We start from the raw sequence: 23,783 nt of genomic DNA, 5'->3' as shown, positions 1-23,783 counted from the left end.
TTTTTAAATTTTCACCGCACAATAACAGTATCACTGAAATAAATAAAAGAGTATTCGCTGTAAGATAAATGACATGTAACTCAGCCACGGAGCATCACTTTTACTACTGAGAGCAAAGCATGATGGGAAGTGACAGTGGTGCCTGGGGCAACATGGGAGAAAAAAAGAAGAGAGAGAGAGATGGGGAAGGGGTGAGCTGTACTATTACATTAGTACACACACACACACACACACACACACACACACATATTAATCATACTACAGCAGGAAACAGGGTCAGACAGACATTGATCAACCTGATCAATCATCTTCTCTGATTGGTTTGTGTGAAAGACAACGACACTGACTTTAGAGATCACAGCAGCTTCTTTATTTAACCAAAACCCTTATTCTGAGACTCAGACCTGAACCAAAGAACCAGCGTCTCTGATCCGACTCAAAGATTCATAGTTTGAATGATACGGACGGACTACATACTTTCCTGCTTACCTACTATCTATGCACCGCTCGATCTACACCAAGTACAGACGGCACCTTTAATTGTCATGTGTGGTTGTTTTATACAACATTTCAAATCTATGATACAGTTCACTGTACTGATACATGGTGAGTTCACAGGGATGTGTTGCTTTGTGATTTCTTTCAGAGACGCATAGAAAACAGAGGATACTTTCCTTTACTTTCTGTCCATCCAGATGAATGTGTGAGTGTGTTGAAGACCTCGTCCTCAAGCTTCTACAGTCGAGCTCTTGTGAAACATTAAAGACAAAAAGTCAGACCATCTATTTTTCATAGCACATTTTACAAACAACACATGAATAAATCATACGCTCAAAGTGGGAATAACCTCTGCATCAGCATATCACCATCCATTCAGCCAACCAGCCAACCAACCTGTCAACCAACCAACCTGTCAACCAACCAGCCTGTCAACCAACCAGCCAACCAGCCAACCAACCTGTCAACCAAACAGCCATCCAACCAACCAGCCAACCAACCTGTCAACCAACCAACCTGTCAACCAACCAACCTGTCAACCAACCAACCAGCCAACCAACCAACCAACCAACCAACCAACCAACCAACCAACCAACCAACCAACCAACCAACCAAACAGCCATCCAACCAATCAGCCAACCAACCTGTCAAACAACCAACCAACCAACCAAACAACCAACCAGCCAGGCATCCATTCAGCCAGCCAACCATCCAGCCAATGAACCAGTCATCCAACCAGCCAACTAGCCAGGCATCCATTCAGCCAGCCAACCATCCAGCCAATGAACCATCTAATCAGTCAACCAACCTGTCAACCAACCAACCAACCTGTCAACCAACCAACCAACCAACCAACCAACCAACCAACCAACCAACCAACCAACCAACCAGCCACCCAACCAACCAACCAGCCACCCAACCAACCAACCAGCCAGACATCCATTCAGCCAACCATCCAGCCAATGAACCATCCAATCAGTCAACCAACCAACCAACCAACCAACCAATCAGCAAACAACCAACCAAACAGCCATGCATCCATTCAGCCAACCAACCAACCAATCAGTCAACCAACCAACCAACTAACCAACCAATCAGCCAACAACCAGCCAACAACCAACCAAACAGCCATCCATCCATCCATCCAACCAACCAAACTGTATGATAAACCACTGCCTGTTTCCCTGCTTGAATGTGTGCTTTTTTTTACTCTTGTAGGATTAATGACAGCGACAGTGATTCACTGATTCACCGAGCGTCTCGTCTGTCCTCTGCCATTATCACCGTCACAAAGACTCTGACACTGTGTAATATGTCCTGCCACTAATGGAAGATAACACATTTGTGTCCAACAAAAGACACAAATGTAATTACTGCTCTGAATAAGACTGAGAGAGAGAGGGATGAGAGACAGACGAGCGAGGGACGGGCATTTAGAGAAAGAGAAAATGAGAGAGGGATGAGTGGAGATGATAAAAACAAATCTTATTATTATTATTATTATTATTATTATTATTATAATATAATCTGATAATCAGTGAGATTATATTTGACATTATTGAAACCACGCTAGGGAAATTCGCTTCACAATATGCTCGAATTTTACAAATTCACCTTTTTACATGTTTTCATGAACGGAAAAGGTGACTTCACGAATAATGATAACATTTTTAGTTTTTAGTAACGATTTCTAAAACGTTTAAGTTTTTTACGACAACCGCTCCAACGAATGTCTTAAACTCTGTCCTCGCGTCCTTGGACGAGACACTTGACCCCGAGCTGCTCCTGACAGTTCTGATAAAAGTGTGATGCACACACACTGTGTGAACGTGTGAGTGAACGGGTGTGAATGGGTGAATGATAAAAACCTGCAGTGTAAAGCAGCTTTGAGTGGTCGTCTGTGTGTGTGTGTGTGTGTGTGTGTGTGTGTGTGTGTGTGTGTGTGTCAGATTTATCATCAGCGCTGGAGAATAAATCACCTTGAACTGTCTGTCCTGTCTGTGGGCTCCGGGGTCAAAGGTCACTGAGAGTGTTTGTAATAATCCATGTCCTTCAGCCTTCGAGGACAAAAAGTGGATTTCTGTCATAAAAACAACACGTTACAAAATAAATCAGTCACACAAACATCCACTGTACTGACCGTGTTAAAGCTGCAGTACGTCACTTTTTAAAAACCTGTTTGTTTTTCATGAAAACAAACAAAGTAACATAACGAGTTTTGTTTTCATCTTCATCTCCATCTCCATCATCACCATCATCACCATCATCACCATCACCATTATCATCATCTTCATCACCATCATCACCATCATCACCATCACGTAGTGTGTGTGTGTGTCTACTACTACATAGTATAGTATGTCGTTTTTGTAAAATTTTGGACCCAAATAATTTTTTCCAAAAAATGCTCACATTTTGGACGACATAGTGTAGTATGTCGTTTTTGTCAAATTTTGGACCAATTTTTTTTTTCCAAAAATGGTCACATTATGGACGACATAGTATAGTAGGACGTACTACATAGTATAGTCTGACGTTTTTGTCTTGTTTTGGACCAAAAAAAGTTTTTCAAAAAAATTGTTAGATTTTGGACGACATAGTATAGCATGTCGTTTTTGTCAAATTTTGGACCAATTTTTTTTTTCCAAAAATGGTCACATTATAGACTACATATTATAGTTGGACGTACTACATAGTATAGTATGACGTTTTTGTCAAGTTTTGGACCAAAAAAACGTTTTTCAAAAAAATGGTCAGCTTTTGGACGACGTATGTCGTTTTTGTCAAATTTTGGACCAATTTTTTTTTTCCAAAAATGGTCACATTATGGACGACATAGTATAGTAGGACGTACTACATAGTATAGTATGACGTTTTTGTAAAATTTTGGACCGATTTTGGACCAATTTTGTTTTTTCCAAAAATGGTCACATTATAGACTACATATTATAGTTGGACGTACTACATAGTATAGTATGACGTTTTTGTCATGTTTTGGACCAAAAAAACTTTTTCAAAAAAATGGTCAGCTTTTGGACGACATAGTATAGTATGTCGTTTTTGTCAAATTTTGGACCAATTTTGTTTTTTCCAAAAATGGTCACATTATGGACGACGTAGTATAGTAGGACGTACTACATAGTATAGTATGACGTTTTTGTCATGTTTTGGACCAAAAAAACGTTTTCAAAAAAATGGTCAGCTTTTGGACGACATAGTATAGTATGTCGTTTTTGTCAAATTTTGGACCAATTTTGTTTTTTCCAAAAATGGTCACATTATGGACTACATAGTATAGTAGGACGTACTACATAGTATAGTATGACGTTTTTGTCATGTTTTGGACCAAAAAAACTTTTTCAAAAAAATGGTCAGCTTTTGGACGACATAGTATAGTATGTCGTTTTTGTCAAATTTTGGACCAATTTTGTTTTTTCCAAAAATGGTCACATTATGGACGACATAGTATAGTAGGACGTACTACATAGTATAGTATGACGTTTTTGTCATGTTTTGGACCAAAAAAACTTTTTCAAAAAAATGGTCAGCTTTTGGACGACATAGTATAGTATGTTGTTTTTGTCATATTTTGGACCAATTTAGTTTTTTCCAAAAATGGTCACATTATGGACTACATAGTATAGTAGGACGTACTACATAGTATAGTATGACGTTTTTGTCATGTTTTGGACCAACAAAACTTTTTCAAAAAAATGGTCAGCTTTTGGACGACATAGTATAGTATGTCGTTTTTGTCAAATTTTGGACCAATTATTTTTTTTCCAAAAATGGTCACATTATGGACTACATAGTATAGTAGGACGTACTACATAGTATAGTATGACGTTTTTGTCATGTTTTGGACCAAAAAAACGTTTTCAAAAAAATGGTCAGCTTTTGGACGACATAGTATAGTATGTCGTTTTTGTCAAATTTTGGACCAATTTTGTTTTTTCCAAAAATGGTCACATTATGGACTACATAGTATAGTAGGACGTACTACATAGTATAGTATGACGTTTTTGTCATGTTTTGGACCAAAAAAACTTTTTCAAAAAAATGGTCAGCTTTTGGACGACATAGTATAGTATGTCGTTTTTGTCAAATTTTGGACCAATTTTGTTTTTTCCAAAAATGGTCACATTATGGACGACATAGTATAGTAGGACGTACTACATAGTATAGTATGACGTTTTTTGTCATGTTTTGAACCAAAAAAAACGTTTTTCAAAAAAATGGTCAGCTTTTGGACGACATAGTATAGTATGTCGTTTTTGTCAAATTTTGGACCAATTTAGTTTTTTCCAAAAATGGTCACATTATGGACTACATAGTATAGTAGGACGTACTACATAGTATAGTATGACGTTTTTGTCATGTTTTGGACCAACAAAACTTTTTCAAAAAAATGGTCAGCTTTTGGACGACATAGTATAGTATGTCGTTTTTGTCAAATTTTGGACCAATTTCTTTTTTTCCAAAAATGGTCACATTGTGGACTACATAGTATAGTAGGACGTACTACATAGTATAGTATGACGTTTTTGTCATGTTTTGGACCAAAAAAACGTTTTCAAAAAAATGGTCAGCTTTTGGACGACATAGTATAGTATGTCGTTTTTGTCAAATTTTGAACCAATTTTGTTTTTTCCAAAAATGGTCACATTATGGACGACATAGTATAGTAGGACGTACTACATAGTATAGTATGACGTTTCTGTCATGTTTTGGACCAAAAAAACGTTTTTCAAAAAAATGGTCAGCTTTTGGACGACATAGTATAGTATGTCGTTTTTGTCAAATTTTGGACCAATTTTTTTTTTTTAAAAATGGTCACATTATGGACTACATAGTATAGTAGGACGTACTACATAGTATAGTATGACGTTTTTGTCATGTTATGGACCAAAAAAACTTTTTCAAAAAAATGGTCAGCTTTTGGACGACATAGTATAGTATGTCGTTTTTGTCAAATTTTGGACCAATTTAGTTTTTTCCAAAAATGGTCACATTATGGACGACATAGTATAGTAGGACGTACTACATAGTATAGTATGACGTTTTTTGTCATGTTTTGGACCAAAAAAAGTTTTTCAAAAAAATGGTCAGCTTTTGGACGACATAGTATAGTATGTCGTTTTTGTCAAATTTTGGACCAATTTAGTTTTTTCCAAAAATGGTCACATTATGGACTACATAGTATAGTAGGACGTACTACATAGTATAGTATGACGTTTTTGTCATGTTTTGGACCAAAAAAACTTTTTCAAAAAAATGGTCAGCTTTTGGACGACATAGTATAGTATGTCGTTTTTGTCAAATTTTGGACCAATTTTGTTTTTTCCAAAAATGGTCACATTATGGACGACATAGTATAGTAGGACGTACTACATAGTATAGTATGACGTTTTTGTCATGTTTTGGACCAAAAAAACGTTTTCAAAAAAATGGTCAGCTTTTGGACGACATAGTATAGTATGTTGTTTTTGTCATATTTTGGACCAATTTAGTTTTTTCCAAAAATGGTCACATTATGGACGACATAGTATAGTAGGACGTACTACATAGTATAGTATGACGTTTTTTGTCATGTTTTGGACCAAAAAAAACGTTTTTCAAAAAAATGGTCAGCTTTTGGACGACATAGTATAGTATGTCGTTTTTGTCAAATTTTGGACCAATTTAGTTTTTTCCAAAAATGGTCACATTATGGACTACATAGTATAGTAGGACGTACTACATAGTATAGTATGACGTTTTTGTCATGTTTTGGACCAACAAAACTTTTTCAAAAAAAAGGTCAGCTTTTGGACGACATAGTATAGTATGTCGTTTTTGTCAAATTTTGGACCAATTTCTTATTTTCCAAAAATGGTCACATTGTGGACTACATAGTATAGTAGGACGTACTACATAGTATAGTATGACGTTTTTGTCATGTTTTGGACCAAAAAAACTTTTTCAAAAAAATGGTCAGCTTTTGGACGACATAGTATAGTATGTCGTTTTTGTCAAATTTTGAACCAATTTTGTTTTTTCCAAAACTGGTCACATTATGGACGACATAGTATAGTAGGACGTACTACATAGTATAGTATGACGTTTCTGTCATGTTTTGGACCAAAAAAACGTTTTTCAAAAAAATGGTCAGCTTTTGGACGACATAGTATAGTATGTCGTTTTTGTCAAATTTTGGACCAATTTTTTTTTTTAAAAAATGGTCACATTATGGACTACATAGTATAGTAGGACGTACTACATAGTATAGTATGACGTTTTTGTCATGTTTTGGACCAAAAAAACTTTTTCAAAAAAATGGTCAGCTTTTGGACGACATAGTATAGTATGTCGTTTTTGTCAAATTTTGGACCAATTTAGTTTTTTCCAAAAATGGTCACATTATGGACTACATAGTATAGTAGGACGTACTACATAGTATAGTTTGACGTTTTTGTCATGTTTTGGACCAAAAAAACTTTTTCAAAAAAATGGTCAGATTTTGGACGACATAGTATAGTATGTCGTTTTTGTCAAATTTTGGACCAATTTTGTTTTTTCCAAAAATGGTCACATTATGGACGACATAGTATAGTAGGACGTACTACATAGTATAGTATGACGTTTCTGTCATGTTTTGGACCAACAAACTTTTTCAAAAAAATGGTCAGCTTTTGGACGACATAGTATAGTATGTCGTTTTTGTCAAATTTTGGACCAATTATTTTTTTTCCAAAAATGGTCACATTATGGACTACATAGTATAGTAGGACGTACTACATAGTATAGTATGACGTTTTTGTCATGTTTTGGACCAAAAAAACTTTTTCAAAAAAATGGTCAGCTTTTGGACGACATAGTATAGTATGTTGTTTTTGTCAAATTTTGGACCAATTTTTTTTTTCCAAAAATGGTCACATTATGGACTACATAGTATAGTAGGACATACTACATAGTATAGTATGACGTTTTTGTCATGTTTTGGACCAAAAAAAACGTTTTTCAAAAAAATGGTCAGCTTTTGGACGACATAGTATAGTATGTCGTTTTTGTCAAATTTTGGACCAATTTAGTTTTTTCCAAAAATCGTCACATTATGGACTACATAGTATAGTAGGACGTACTACATAGTATAGTATGACGTTTTTGTCATGTTTTGGACCAAAAAAACTTTTTCAAAAAAATGGTCAGCTTTTGGACGACATAGTATAGTATGTCGTTTTTGTCAAATTTTGGACCAATTTTGTTTTTTCCAAAAATGGTCACATTATGGACGACATAGTGTAGAAGAACGTACTACATAGTATAGTATGACGTTTCTGTCATGTTTTGGACCAAAAAAACTTTTTCAAAAAAATGGTCAGCTTTTGGACGACATAGTATAGTATGTCGTTTTTGTCAAATTTTGGACCAATTTAGTTTTTTCCAAAAATGGTCACATTATGGACGACATAGTATAGTAGGACGTACTACATAGTATAGTATGACGTTTCTGTCATGTTTTGGACCAAAAAAACTTTTTCAAAAAAATGGTCAGCTTTTGGACGACATAGTATAGTATGTCGTTTTTGTCAAATTTTGGACCAATTTAGTTTTTTCCAGAAATGGTCACATTATGGACGACATAGTATAGTAGGACGTACTACATAGTATAGTATGACGTTTTTGTCATGTTTTGGACCAAAAAAACTTTTTCAAAAAAATGGTCAGCTTTTGGACGACATAGTATAGTATGTCGTTTTTGTCAAATTTTGGACCAATTTTGTTTTTTCCAAAAATGGTCACATTATGGACAACATAGTATAGTAGGACGTACTACATAGTATAGTATGACGTTTTTGTCATGTTTTGGACCAAAAAACTTTTTCAAAAAAATGGTCAGCTTTTGGACGACATAGTATAGTATGTCGTTTTTGTCAAATTTTGGACCAATTTTGTTTTTTCCAAAAATGGTCACATTATGGACGACATAGTATAGTAGGACTTACTACATAGTATAGTATGACGTTTTTGTCATGTTTTGGACCAACAAAACTTTTTCAAAAAAATGGTCAGCTTTTGGACGACATAGTATAGTATGTCGTTTTTGTCAAATTTTGGAAAAATTATTTTTTTTCCAAAAATTGTCACATTATGGACTACATAGTATAGTAGGACGTACTACATAGTATAGTATGACGTTTTTGTCATGTTTTGGACCAACAAAACTTTTTCAAAAAAATGGTCAGCTTTTGGACGACATAGTATAGTATGTCGTTTTTGTCAAATTTTGGACCAATTTCTTTTTTTCCAAAAATGGTCACATTGTGGACTACATAGTATAGTAGGACGTACTACATAGTATAGTATGACGTTTTTGTCATGTTTTGGACCAAAAAAACTTATTCAAAAAAATGGTCAGCTTTTGGATGACATAGTATAGTATGTCGTTTTTGTCAAATTTTGAACCAATTTTGTTTTTTCCAAAAATGGTCACATTGTGGACTACATAGTATAGTAGGACGTACTACATAGTATAGTATGACGTTTCTGTCATGTTTTGGACCAAAAAAACGTTTTTCAAAAAAATGGTCAGCTTTTGGACGACATAGTATAGTATGTCGTTTTTGTCAAATTTTGGACCAATTTTCTTTTTTTGAAAATGGTCACATTATGGACTACATAGTATAGTAGGACGTACTACATAGTATAGTATGACGTTTTTGTCATGTTTTGGACCAAAAAACTTTTTCAAAAAAATGGTCAGCTTTTGGACGACATAGTATAGTATGTTGTTTTTGTCAAATTTTGGACCAATTTAGTTTTTTCCAAAAATGGTCACATTATGGACGACATAGTATAGTAGGACGTACTACATAGTATAGTATGACGTTTTTTGTCATGTTTTGGACCAAAAAAAGTTTTTCAAAAAAATGGTCAGCTTTTGGACGACATAGTATAGTATGTCGTTTTGGTCAAATTTTGGACCAATTTAGTTTTTTCCAAAAATGGTCACATTATGGACTACATAGTATAGTAGGACGTACTACATAGTATAGTATGACGTTTTTGTCATGTTTTGGACCAAAAAAACTTTTTCAAAAAAATGGTCAGCTTTTGGACGACATAGTATAGTATGTCGTTTTTGTCAAATTTTGGACCAATTTAGTTTTTTCCAAAAATGGTCACATTATGGACGACATAGTATAGTAGGACGTACTACATAGTATAGTATGACGTTTTTTGTCATGTTTTGGACCAAAAAAAGTTTTTCAAAAAAATGGTCAGCTTTTGGACGACATAGTATAGTATGTCGTTTTGGTCAAATTTTGGACCAATTTAGTTTTTTCCAAAAATGGTCACATTATGGACTACATAGTATAGTAGGACGTACTACATAGTATAGTATGACGTTTTTGTCATGTTTTGGACCAAAAAAACTTTTTCAAAAAAATGGTCAGCTTTTGGACGACATAGTATAGTATGTCGTTTTTGTCAAATTTTGGACCAATTTAGTTTTTTCCAAAAATGGTCACATTATGGACGACATAGTATAGTAGGACGTACTACATAGTATAGTATGACGTTTTTGTCATGTTTTGGACCAAAAAAACGTTTTCAAAAAAATGGTCAGCTTTTGGACGACATAGTATAGTATGTCGTTTTTGTCAAATTTTGGACCAATTTTTTTTTTTCAAAAAATGGTCACATTATGGACTACATAGTATAGTAGGACGTACTACATAGTATAGTATGACGTTTTTGTCATGTTTTGGACCAAAAAAACTTTTTCAAAAAAATGGTCAGCTTTTGGACGACATAGTATAGTATGTCGTTTTTGTCAAATTTTGGACCAATTTTTTTTTTTAAAAATGGTCACATTATTCACTACATAGTATAGTAGGACGTACTACATAGTATAGTATGACGTTTTTGTCATGTTTTGGACCAAAAAAACTTTTTCAAAAAAATGGTCAGCTTTTGGACGACATAGTATAGTATGTCGTTTTTGTCAAATTTTGGACCAATTTAGTTTTTTCCAAAAATGGTCACATTATGGACGACATAGTATAGTAGGACGTACTACATAGTATAGTATGACGTTTTTGTCATGTTTTGGACCAAAAAAACGTTTTCAAAAAAATGGTCAGCTTTTGGACGACATAGTATAGTATGTCGTTTTTGTCAAATTTTGGACCAATTTTTTTTTTTCAAAAAATGGTCACATTATGGACTACATAGTATAGTAGGACGTACTACATAGTATAGTATGACGTTTTTGTCATGTTTTGGACCAAAAAAACTTTTTCAAAAAAATGGTCAGCTTTTGGACGACATAGTATAGTATGTCGTTTTTGTCAAATTTTGGACCAATTTTTTTTTTTTAAAAATGGTCACATTATTCACTACATAGTATAGTAGGACGTACTACATAGTATAGTATGACGTTTTTGTCATGTTTTGGACCAAAAAAACTTTTTCAAAAAAATGGTCAGCTTTTGGACGACATAGTATAGTATGTCGTTTTTGTCAAATTTTGGACCAATTTTTTTTTTTTTAAAAATGGTCACATTATTCACTACATAGTATAGTAGGACGTACTACATAGTATAGTATGACGTTTTTGTCATGTTTTGGACCAAAAAAACTTTTTCAAAAAAATGGTCAGCTTTTGGACGACATAGTATAGTATGTTGTTTTTGTCAAATTTTGGACCAATTTAGTTTTTTCCAAAAATGGTCACATTATGGACTACATAGTATAGTAGGACGTACTACATAGTATAGTATGACGTTTTTGTCATGTTTTGGACCAAAAAAACTTTTTCAAAAAAATGGTCAGCTTTTGGACGACATAGTATAGTATGTCGTTTTTGTCAAATTTTGGACCAATTTAGTTTTTTCCAAAAATGGTCACATTATGGACGACATAGTATAGTAGGACGTACTACATAGTATAGTATGACGTTTTTGTCATGTTTTGGACCAAAAAAACGTTTTCAAAAAAATGGTCAGCTTTTGGACGACATAGTATAGTATGTCGTTTTTGTCAAATTTTGGACCAATTTTTTTTTTTCCAAAAATGGTCACATTATGGACTACATAGTATAGTAGGACGTACTACATAGTATAGTATGACGTTTTTGTCATGTTTTGGACCAAAAAAACGTTTTTCAAAAAATGGTCAGCTTTTGGACGACATAGTATAGTATGTCGTTTTGGTCAAATTTTGGACCAATTTAGTTTTTTCCAAAAATGGTCACATTATGGACTACATAGTATAGTAGGACGTACTACATAGTATAGTATGACGTTTTTGTCATGTTTTGGACCAAAAAAACTTTTTCAAAAAAATGGTCAGCTTTTGGACGACATAGTATAGTATGTTGTTTTTGTCAAATTTTGGACCAATTTAGTTTTTTCCAAAAATGGTCACATTATGGACTACATAGTATAGTAGGACGTACTACATAGTATAGTATGACGTTTTTGTCATGTTTTGGACCAAAAAAACGTTTTTCAAAAATATTGTCAGAATCCAAAACGACATAGTATAGTATGTCGTTTTTGTCCAATTTTGGACCAAATTTTTTTTCTCCAAAAATGGTCACATTTTGGAGACATAGTATAGTATGACGTACTGCATAGTATAGTGTGACGTTTTTGTCAAGTTTTGGACCAAAAAAACGTTTTTCAAAAAAATTGTCAGAATCCAAAACGACATAGTATAGTATGTCGTTTTTGTCCAATTTTGGACCAAATTTTTTTTCTCCAAAAATGGTCACATTTTGGAGACATAGTATCGTATGACGTACTGCATAGTATAGTGTGACGTTTTTGTCATGTTTTGGACCAAAAAAACGTTTTTCAAAAATATTGTCAGAATCCAAAACGACATAGTATAGTATGTCGTTTTTGTCCAATTTTGGACCAAATTTTTTTTCTCCAAAAATGGTCACATTTTGGAGACATAGTATAGTATGACGTACTGCATAGTATAGTATGTCGTTTTTGTCCAATTTTGGACCAAATTTTTTTTCTCCAAAAATGGTCACATTTTGGAGACATAGTATCGTATGACGTACTGCATAGTATAGTGTGACGTTTTTGTCAAGTTTTGGACCAAAAATTTTTTTTTCAAAAAAATTGTCAGAATCAAAAACGACATAGTATAGTATGTCGTTTTTGTCCAATTTTGGACCAAATTTTTTTCCGGCAAAAATGGTCACAGTTTGGAGACATAGTATAGTATGACGTACTGCATAGTATAGTGTGACGTTTTTGTCAAGTTTTGGACCAAAAAAACGTTTTTCAAAAATATTGTCAGAATCAAAAACGACATAGTATAGTATGTCGTTTTTGTCCAATTTTGGACCAATTTAGTTTTTTCCAAAAATGGTCACATTATGGACGACATAGTATAGTAGGACGTACTACATAGTATAGTATGACGTTTTTGTCATGTTTTGGACCAAAAAAACGTTTTCAAAAAAATGGTCAGCTTTTGGACGACATAGTATAGTATGTCGTTTTTGTCAAATTTTGGACCAATTTTTTTTTTCCAAAAATGGTCACATTATGGACTACATAGTATAGTAGGACGTACTACATAGTATAGTATGACGTTTTTGTCATGTTTTGGACCAAAAAAACGTTTTTCAAAAAATGGTCAGCTTTTGGACGACATAGTATAGTATGTCGTTTTGGTCAAATTTTGGACCAATTTAGTTTTTTCCAAAAATGGTCACATTATGGACTACATAGTATAGTAGGACGTACTACATAGTATAGTATGACGTTTTTGTCATGTTTTGGACCAAAAAAACTTTTTCAAAAAAATGGTCAGCTTTTGGACGACATAGTATAGTATGTTGTTTTTGTCAAATTTTGGACCAATTTAGTTTTTTCCAAAAATGGTCACATTATGGACTACATAGTATAGTAGGACGTACTACATAGTATAGTATGACGTTTTTGTCATGTTTTGGACCAAAAAAACGTTTTTCAAAAATATTGTCAGAATCCAAAACGACATAGTATAGTATGTCGTTTTTGTCCAATTTTGGACCAAATTTTTTTTCTCCAAAAATGGTCACAGTTTGGAGACATAGTATAGTATGACGTACTGCATAGTATAGTGTGACGTTTTTGTCAAGTTTTGGACCAAAAAAACGTTTTTCAAAAAAATTGTCAGAATCCAAAACGACATAGTATAGTATGTCGTTTTTGTCCAATTTTGGACCAAATTTTTTTTTCTCCAAAAATGGTCACATTTTGGAGACATAGTATCGTATGACGTACTGCATAGTATAGTGTGACGTTTTTGTCATGTTTTGGACCAAAAAAACGTTTTTCAAAAATATTGTCAGAATCCAAAACGACATAGTATAGTATGTCGTTTTTGTCCAATTTTGGACCAAATTTTTTTTCTCCAAAAATGGTCACATTTTGGAGACATAGTATAGTATGACGTACTGCATAGTATAGTATGTCGTTTTTGTCCAATTTTGGACCAAATTTTTTTTCTCCAAAAATGGTCACATTTTGGAGACATAGTATCGTATGACGTACTGCATAGTATAGTGTGACGTTTTTGTCAAGTTTTGGACCAAAAATTTTTTTTTCAAAAAAATTGTCAGAATCAAAAACGACATAGTATAGTATGTCGTTTTTGTCCAATTTTGGACCAAATTTTTTTCCGGCAAAAATGGTCACAGTTTGGAGACATAGTATAGTATGACGTACTGCATAGTATAGTGTGACGTTTTTGTCAAGTTTTGGACCAAAAAAACGTTTTTCAAAAATATTGTCAGAATCAAAAACGACATAGTATAGTATGTCGTTTTTGTCCAATTTTGGACTAATTTTATTTTTCTCCAAAAATGGTCACATTTTAGAGACATAGTATATTTTGACGTACTGCATAGTATAGTGTGACGTTTTTGTCAAGTTTTGGACCAAAAAAACGTTTTTCAAAAAAATTGTCAGAATCCAAAACGACATAGTATAGTATGTCGTTTTTGTCCAATTTTGGACCAAATTTTTTTCCGGCAAAAATGGTCACAGTTTGGAGACATAGTATAGTATGACGTACTGCATAGTATAGTGTGACGTTTTTGTCAAGTTTTGGACCAAAAAAACGTTTTTCAAAAAAATTGTCAGAATCAAAAACGACATAGTATGTCGTTTTTGTCCAATTTTGGACCAAATTTTTTTTCTCCAAAAATGGTCACAGTTTGGAGACATAGTATAGTATGACGTACTGCATAGTATAGTGTGACGTTTTTGTCAAGTTTTGCACCAAAAAAACGTTTTCCAAAAACATGGTCAGATTTTGGACGACATAGTATAGTATGTCGTTTTTGACAAATTTTGCAGGTATAGGTAGTGGGTTCAAAATCCTTGTTTGGTCAAAGCTTTTCATGTTGTTTAAAGAAGCATATTATGTCTTTTATTTTAACATCACACATAGAATTGACAAGGCGGGGAATTGAACCCACGACCTTAGGCTTTGAGTGCAAGCGTTTTGCCAGTTGAGCCACTGTGATTCATTAACCTCAGTGGTGTTGCCTATTTCTTACATTGTGGACGGCATAGTATAGTATGTCGTTTTTGTCAAATTTTGGACCAATTTTTTTTCTCCAAAAATGGTCACATTTTGGAGACATAGTATCGTATGACGTACTTCATAGTATAGTGTGACGTTTTTGTCAAGTTTTGGACCAAAAAAACGTTTTTCAAAAAAATTGTCAGAATCCAAAACGACATAGTATAGTATGTCGTTTTTGTCCAATTTTGGACCAAATTTTTTTTCTCCAAAAATGGTCACATTTTGGAGACATAGTATCGTATGACGTACTGCATAGTATAGTGTGACGTTTTTGTCAAGTTTTGGACCAAAAAAAAGTTTTTCAAAAAAATTGTCAGAATCAAAAACGACATAGTATAGTATGTCGTTTTTGTCCAATTTTGGACCAAATTTTTTTCCGGCAAAAATGGTCACAGTTTGGAGACATAGTATAGTATGACGTACTGCATAGTATAGTGTGACGTTTTTGTCAAGTTTTGGACCAAAAAAACGTTTTTCAAAAAAATTGTCAGAATCAAAAACGACATAGTATAGTATGTCGTTTTTGTCAAATTTTGGACCAAATTTTTTTTCTCCAAAAATGGTCACAGTTTGGAGACATAGTATAGTATGACGTACTGCATAGTATAGTGTGACGTTTTTGTCAAGATTTGGACCAAAAAAACGTTTTTCAAAAATATTGTCAGAATCCAAAACGACATAGTATAGTATGTCGTTTTTGTAAAATTTTGGACCAAATTTTTTTTCTCCAAAAATGGTCACATTTTGGAGACATAGTATAGTATGACGTACTGCATAGTATAGTGTGAAGTTTTTGTCAAGTTTTGGACCAAAAAAAAGTTTTTCAAAAAAATTGTCAGAATCAAAAACGACATAGTATAGTATGTCGTTTTTGTCCAATTTTGGACCAAATTTTTTTCCGGCAAAAATGGTCACAGTTTGGAGACATAGTATAGTATGACGTACTGCATAGTATAGTGTGACGTTTTTGTCAAGTTTTGGACCAAAAAAACGTTTTTCAAAAAAATTGTCAGAATCAAAAACGACATAGTATAGTATGTCGTTTTTGTCAAATTTTGGACCAAATTTTTTTTCTCCAAAAATGGTCACAGTTTGGAGACATAGTATAGTATGACGTACTGCATAGTATAGTGTGACGTTTTTGTCAAGATTTGGACCAAAAAAACGTTTTTCAAAAATATTGTCAGAATCAAAAACGACATAGTATAGTATGTCGTTTTTGTAAAATTTTGGACCAAATTTTTTTTCTCCAAAAATGGTCACATTTTGGAGACATAGTATAGTATGACGTACTGCATAGTATAGTGTGACGTTTTTGTCAAGTTTTGGACCAAAAAAACGTTTTTCAAAAAAATTGTCAGAATCCAAAACGACATAGTATAGTATGTCGTTTTTGTCCAATTTTGGACCAAATTTTTTTTCTCCAAAAATGGTCACATTTTGGAGACATAGTATAGTATGACGTACTGCATAGTATAGTGTGACGTTTTTGTCAAGTTTTGGACCAAAAAAACGTTTTTCAAAAATATTGTCAGAATCAAAAACGACATAGTATAGTATGTCGTTTTTGTCCAATTTTGGACCAATTTTATTTTTCTCCAAAAATGGTCACATTTTAGAGACATAGTATATTTTGACGTACTGCATAGTATAGTGTGACGTTTTTGTCAAGTTTTGGACCAAAAAAACGTTTTCCAAAAAAAATGTCAGAATCCAAAACGACATAGTTTAGTATGTCGTTTTTGTCCAATTTTGGACCAAATTCTTTTTTCTCCAAAAATGGTCACATTTTAGAGACATAGTATCGTATGACGTACTGCATAGTATAGTGTGACGTTTTTGTCAAGTTTTGGACCAAAAAAACGTTTTCCAAAAAAAATGTCAGAATCCAAAACGACATAGTTTAGTATGTCGTTTTTGTCCAATTTTGGACCAATTTTATTTTTCTCCAAAAATGGTCACATTTTAGAGACATAGTATCGTATGACGTACTGCATAGTATAGTGTGACGTTTTTGTCAAGTTTTGGACCAAAAAAACGTTTTTCAAAAATATTGTCAGAATCCAAAACGACATAGTATAGTATGTCGTTTTTGTCCAATTTTGGACCAAATTCTTTTTTCTCCAAAAATTGTCACATTTTAGAGACATGGTATCGTATGACGTACTGCATAGTATAGTGTGACGTTTTTGTCAAGTTTTGGACCAAAAAAAAGTTTTTCAAAAAAATTGTCAGAATCCAAAACGACATAGTATAGTATGTCGTTTTTGTCCAATTTTGGACCAAATTTTTTTCCGGCAAAAATGGTCACAGTTTGGAGACATAGTATAGTATGACGTACTGCATAGTATAGTGTGACGTTTTTGTCAAGTTTTGGACCAAAAAAACGTTTTTCAAAAATATTGTCAGAATCAAAAACGACATAGTATAGTATGTCGTTTTTGTAAAATTTTGGACCAAATTATTTTTCTCCAAAAATGGTCACATTTTGGAGACATAGTATAGTATGACGTACTGCACAGTATAGTGTGACGTTTTTGTCAAGTTTTGGACCAAAAAAACGTTTTTCAAAAAAATTGTCAGAATCAAAAACGACATAGTATAGTATGTCGTTTTTGTCCAATTTTGGACCAAATTTTTTTTCTCCAAAAATGGTCACATTTTGGAGACATAGTATAGTATGACGTACTGCACAGTATAGTGTGACGTTTTTGTCAAGTTTTGGACCAAAAAAACGTTTTTCAAAAAAATTGTCAGAATCAAAAACGACATAGTATAGTATGTCGTTTTTGTCCAATTTTGGACCAAATTTTTTTTCTCCAAAAATGGTCACATTTTGGAGACATAGTATAGTATGACGTACTGCATAGTATAGTGTGACGTTTTTGTCAAGTTTTGGACCAAAAAAACGTTTTTCAAAAATATTGTCAGAATCAAAAACGACATAGTATAGTATGTCGTTTTTGTCCAATTTTGGACCAATTTTATTTTTCTCCAAAAATGGTCACATTTTAGAGACATAGTATATTTTGACGTACTGCATAGTATAGTGTGACGTTTTTGTCAAGTTTTGGACCAAAAAAACGTTTTTCAAAAAAATTGTCAGAATCCAAAACGACATAGTATAGTATGTCGTTTTTGTCCAATTTTGGACCAAATTTTTTTTCTCCAAAAATGGTCACATTTTGGAGACATAGTATCGTATGACGTACTGCATAGTATAGTGTGACGTTTTTGTCAAGTTTTGGACCAAAAAAAAGTTTTTCAAAAAAATTGTCAGAATCCAAAACGACATAGTATAGTATGTCGTTTTTGTCCAATTTTGGACCAAATTTTTTTCCGGCAAAAATGGTCACAGTTTGGAGACATAGTATAGTATGACGTACTGCATAGTATAGTGTGACGTTTTTGTCAAGTTTTGGACCAAAAAAACGTTTTTCAAAAATATTGTCAGAATCAAAAACGACATAGTATAGTATGTCGTTTTTGTCCAATTTTGGACCAATTTTATTTTTCTCCAAAAATGGTCACATTTTAGAGACATAGTATATTTTGACGTACTGCATAGTATAGTGTGACGTTTTTGTCAAGTTTTGGACCAAAAAAACGTTTTTCAAAAAAATTGTCAGAATCCAAAACGACATAGTATAGTATGTCGTTTTTGTCAAATTTTGGACCAAATTTTTTTTCTCCAAAAATGGTCACATTTTGGAGACATAGTATCGTATGACGTACTGCATAGTATAGTGTGACGTTTTTATCAAGTTTTGGACCAAAAACAAGTTTTTCAAAAAAATTGTCAGAATCAAAAACGACATAGTATAGTATGTCGTTTTTGTCCAATTTTGGACCAAATTTTTTTCCGGCAAAAATGGTCACAGTTTGGAGACATAGTATAGTATGACGTACTGCATAGTATAGTGTGACGTTTTTGTCAAGTTTTGGACCAAAAAAACGTTTTTCAAAAATATTGTCAGAATCAAAAACGACATAGTATAGTATGTCGTTTTTGTCCAATTTTGGACCAAATTTTTTTTCTCCAAAAATGGTCACATTTTGGAGACATAGCATCGTATGACGTACTGCATAGTATAGTGTGACGTTTTTGTCAAGTTTTGGACCAAAAAAAAGTTTTTCAAAAAAATTGTCAGAATCAAAAACGACATAGTATAGTATGTCGTTTTTGTCCAATTTTGGACCAAATTTTTTTCCGGCAAAAATGGTCACAGTTTGGAGACATAGTATAGTATGACGTACTGCATAGTATAGTGTGACGTTTTTGTCAAGTTTTGGACCAAAAAAACGTTTTTCAAAAAAATTGTCAGAATCAAAAACGACATAGTATAGTATGTCGTTTTTGTCCAATTTTGGACCAAATTTTTTTTCTCCAAAAATGGTCACAGTTTGGAGACATAGTATAGTATGACGTACTGCATAGTATAGTGTGACGTTTTTGTCAAGTTTTGGACCAAAAAAACGTTTTTCAAAAATATTGTCAGAATCCAAAACGACATAGTATAGTATGTCGTTTTTGTCCAATTTTGGACCAAATTTTTTTTCTCCAAAAATGGTCACATTTTGGAGACATAGTATAGTATGACGTACTGCATAGTATAGTGTGACGTTTTTGTCAAGTTTTGGACCAAAAAAAAGTTTTTCAAAAAAATTGTCAGAATCAAAAACGACATAGTATAGTATGTCGTTTTTGTCCAATTTTGGACCAAATTTTTTTCCGGCAAAAATGGTCACAGTTTGGAGACATAGTATAGTATGAAGTACTGCATAGTATAGTGTGACGTTTTTGTCAAGTTTTGGACCAAAAAAACGTTTTTCAAAAATATTGTCAGAATCAAAAACGACATAGTATAGTATGTCGTTTTTGTCCAATTTTGGACCAAATTTTTTTTCTCCAAAAATGGTCACATTTTGGAGACATAGTATCGTATGACGTACTGCATAGTATAGTGTGACGTTTTTGTCAAGTTTTGGACCAAAAACAAGTTTTTCAAAAAAATTGTCAGAATCAAAAACGACATAGTATAGTATGTCGTTTTTGTCAAATTTTGGACCAAATTTTTTTTCTCCAAAAATGGTCACATTTTGGAGACATAGTATAGTATGACGTACTGCATAGTATAGTGTGACGTTTTTGTCAAGTTTTGGACCAAAAAAACGTTTTTCAAAAAAATTGTCAGAATCCAAAACGACATAGTATAGTATGTCGTTTTTGTCCAATTTTGGACCAAATTTTTTTTCTCCAAAAATGGTCACATTTTGGAGACATAGTATAGTATGACGTACTGCATAGTATAGTGTGACGTTTTTGTCAAGTTTTGGACCAAAAAAAAGTTTTTCAAAAAAATTGTCAGAATCAAAAACGACATGGTATAGTATGTCGTTTTTGTCCAATTTTGGACCAAATTTTTTTTCTCCAAAAATGGTCACATTTTGGAGACATAGTATCGTATGACGTACTGCATAGTATAGTGTGACGTTTTTGTCAAGTTTTGGACCAAAAACAAGTTTTTCAAAAAAATTGTCAGAATCAAAAACGACATAGTATAGTATGTCGTTTTTGTCAAATTTTGGACCAATTTTTTTTCTCCAAAAATGGTCACATTTTGGAGACATAGTATCGTATGACGTACTGCATAGTATAGTGTGACGTTTTTGTCAAGTTTTGGACCAAAAACAAGTTTTTCAAAAAAATTGTCAGAATCAAAAACGACATAGTATAGTATGTCGTTTTTGTCCAATTTTGGACCAAATTTTTTTCCGGCAAAAATGGTCACAGTTTGGAGACATAGTATAGTATGACGTACTGCATAGTATAGTGTGACGTTTTTGTCAAGTTTTGGACCAAAAAAACGTTTTTCAAAAATATTGTCAGAATCAAAAACGACATAGTATAGTATGTCGTTTTTGTCCAATTTTGGACCAATTTTATTTTTCTCCAAAAATGGTCACATTTTAGAGACATAGTATATTTTGACGTACTGCATAGTATAGTGTGACGTTTTTGTCAAGTTTTGGACCAAAAAAACGTTTTTCAAAAAAATTGTCAGAATCCAAAACGACATAGTATAGTATGTCGTTTTTGTCCAATTTTGGACCAAATTTTTTTTCTCCAAAAATGGTCACATTTTGGAGACATAGTATCGTATGACGTACTGCATAGTATAGTGTGACGTTTTTGTCAAGTTTTGGACCAAAAAAAAGTTTTTCAAAAAAATTGTCAGAATCAAAAACGACATAGTATAGTATGTCGTTTTTGTCCAATTTTGGACCAAATTTTTTTCCGGCAAAAATGGTCACAGTTTGGAGACATAGTATAGTATGACGTACTGCATAGTATAGTGTGACGTTTTTGTCAAGTTTTGGACCAAAAAAACGTTTTTCAAAAAAATTGTCAGAATCAAAAACGACATAGTATAGTATGTCGTTTTTGTCCAATTTTGGACCAAATTTTTTTTCTCCAAAAATGGTCACAGTTTGGAGACATAGTATAGTATGACGTACTGCATAGTATAGTGTGACGTTTTTGTCAAGTTTTGGACCAAAAAAAAGTTTTTCAAAAAAATTGTCAGAATCAAAAACGACATAGTATAGTATGTCGTTTTTGTCCAATTTTGGACCAAATTTTTTTCCGGCAAAAATGGTCACAGTTTGGAGACATAGTATAGTATGACGTACTGCATAGTATAGTGTGACGTTTTTGTCAAGTTTTGGACCAAAAAAACGTTTTTCAAAAAAATTGTCAGAATCAAAAACGACATAGTATAGTATGTCGTTTTTGTCCAATTTTGGACCAATTTTATTTTTCTCCAAAAATGGTCACATTTTAGAGACATAGTATATTTTGACGTACTGCATAGTATAGTGTGACGTTTTTGTCAAGTTTTGGACCAAAAAAACGTTTTTCAAAAAAATTGTCAGAATCCAAAACGACATAGTATAGTATGTCGTTTTTGTCAAATTTTGGACCAAATTTTTTTTCTCCAAAAATGGTCACATTTTGGAGACATAGTATCGTATGACGTACTGCATAGTAAAGTGTGACGTTTTTGTCAAGTTTTGGACCAAAAAAAGTTTTTCAAAAAAATTGTCAGAATCCAAAACGACATAGTATAGTATGTCGTTTTTGTCCAATTTTGGACCAAATTTTTTTTCTCCAAAAATGGTCACATTTTGGAGACATAGTATCGTATGACGTACTGCATAGTATAGTGTGACGTTTTTGTCAAGTTTTGGACCAAAAAAAAGTTTTTCAAAAAAATTGTCAGAATCAAAAACGACATAGTATAGTATGTCGTTTTTGTCCAATTTTGGACCAAATTTTTTTCCGGCAAAAATGGTCACAGTTTGGAGACATAGTATAGTATGACGTACTGCATAGTATAGTGTGACGTTTTTGTCAAGTTTTGGACCAAAAAAACGTTTTTCAAAAATATTGTCAGAATCAAAAACGACATAGTATAGTATGTCGTTTTTGTCCAATTTTGGACCAATTTTATTTTTCTCCAAAAATGGTCACATTTTAGAGACATAGTATATTTTGACGTACTGCATAATATAGTGTGACGTTTTTGTCAAGTTTTGGACCAAAAACAAGTTTTTCAAAAAAATTGTCAGAATCAAAAACGACATAGTATAGTATGTCGTTTTTGTCCAATTTTGGACCAATTTTATTTTTCTCCAAAAATGGTCACATTTTAGAGACATAGTATATTTTGACGTACTGCATAGTATAGTGTGACGTTTTTGTCAAGTTTTGGACAAAAAAAACGTTTTTCAAAAAAATTGTCAGAATCCAAAACGACATAGTATAGTATGTCGTTTTTGTCCAATTTTGGACCAAATTTTTTTTCTCCAAAAATGGTCACATTTTGGAGACATAGTATCGTATGACGTACTGCATAGTATAGTGTGACGTTTTTGTCAAGTTTTGGACCAAAAAAACGTTTTTCAAAAATATTGTCAGAATCAAAAACGACATAGTATAGTATGTCGTTTTTGTCCAATTTTGGACCAATTTTATTTTTCTCCAAAAATGGTCACATTTTAGAGACATAGTATATTTTGACGTACTGCATAGTATAGTGTGACGTTTTTGTCAAGTTTTGGACCAAAAAAACGTTTTTCAAAAAAATTGTCAGGATCCAAAACGACATAGTATAGTATGTCGTTTTTGTCCAATTTTGGACCAAATTTTTTTTCTCCAAAAATGGTCACATTTTGGAGACATAGTATCGTATGACGTACTGCATAGTATAGTGTGACGTTTTTGTCAAGTTTTGGACCAAAAAAACGTTTTTCAAAAAAATTGTCAGAATCAAAAACGACATAGTATAGTATGTCGTTTTTGTCCAATTTTGGACCAAATTTTTTTCCGGCAAAAATGGTCACAGTTTGGAGACATAGTATAGTATGACGTACTGCATAGTATAGTGTGACGTTTTTGTCAAGTTTTGGACCAAAAAAACGTTTTTCAAAAAAATTGTCAGAATCAAAAACGACATAGTATAGTATGTCGTTTTTGTCCAATTTTGGACCAATTTTATTTTTCTCCAAAAATGGTCACATTTTAGAGACATAGTATATTTTGACGTACTGCATAGTATAGTGTGACGTTTTTGTCAAGTTTTGGACCAAAAAAACGTTTTTCAAAAAAATTGTCAGAATCCAAAACGACATAGTAT

This window comes from Microchirus variegatus (assembly GCF_963457635.1).
Source record: "Microchirus variegatus genome assembly, chromosome: 18".
NCBI classification, from domain to species: domain Eukaryota; kingdom Metazoa; phylum Chordata; class Actinopteri; order Pleuronectiformes; family Soleidae; genus Microchirus; species Microchirus variegatus.
This window is presented reverse-complemented; position numbering follows the sequence as displayed.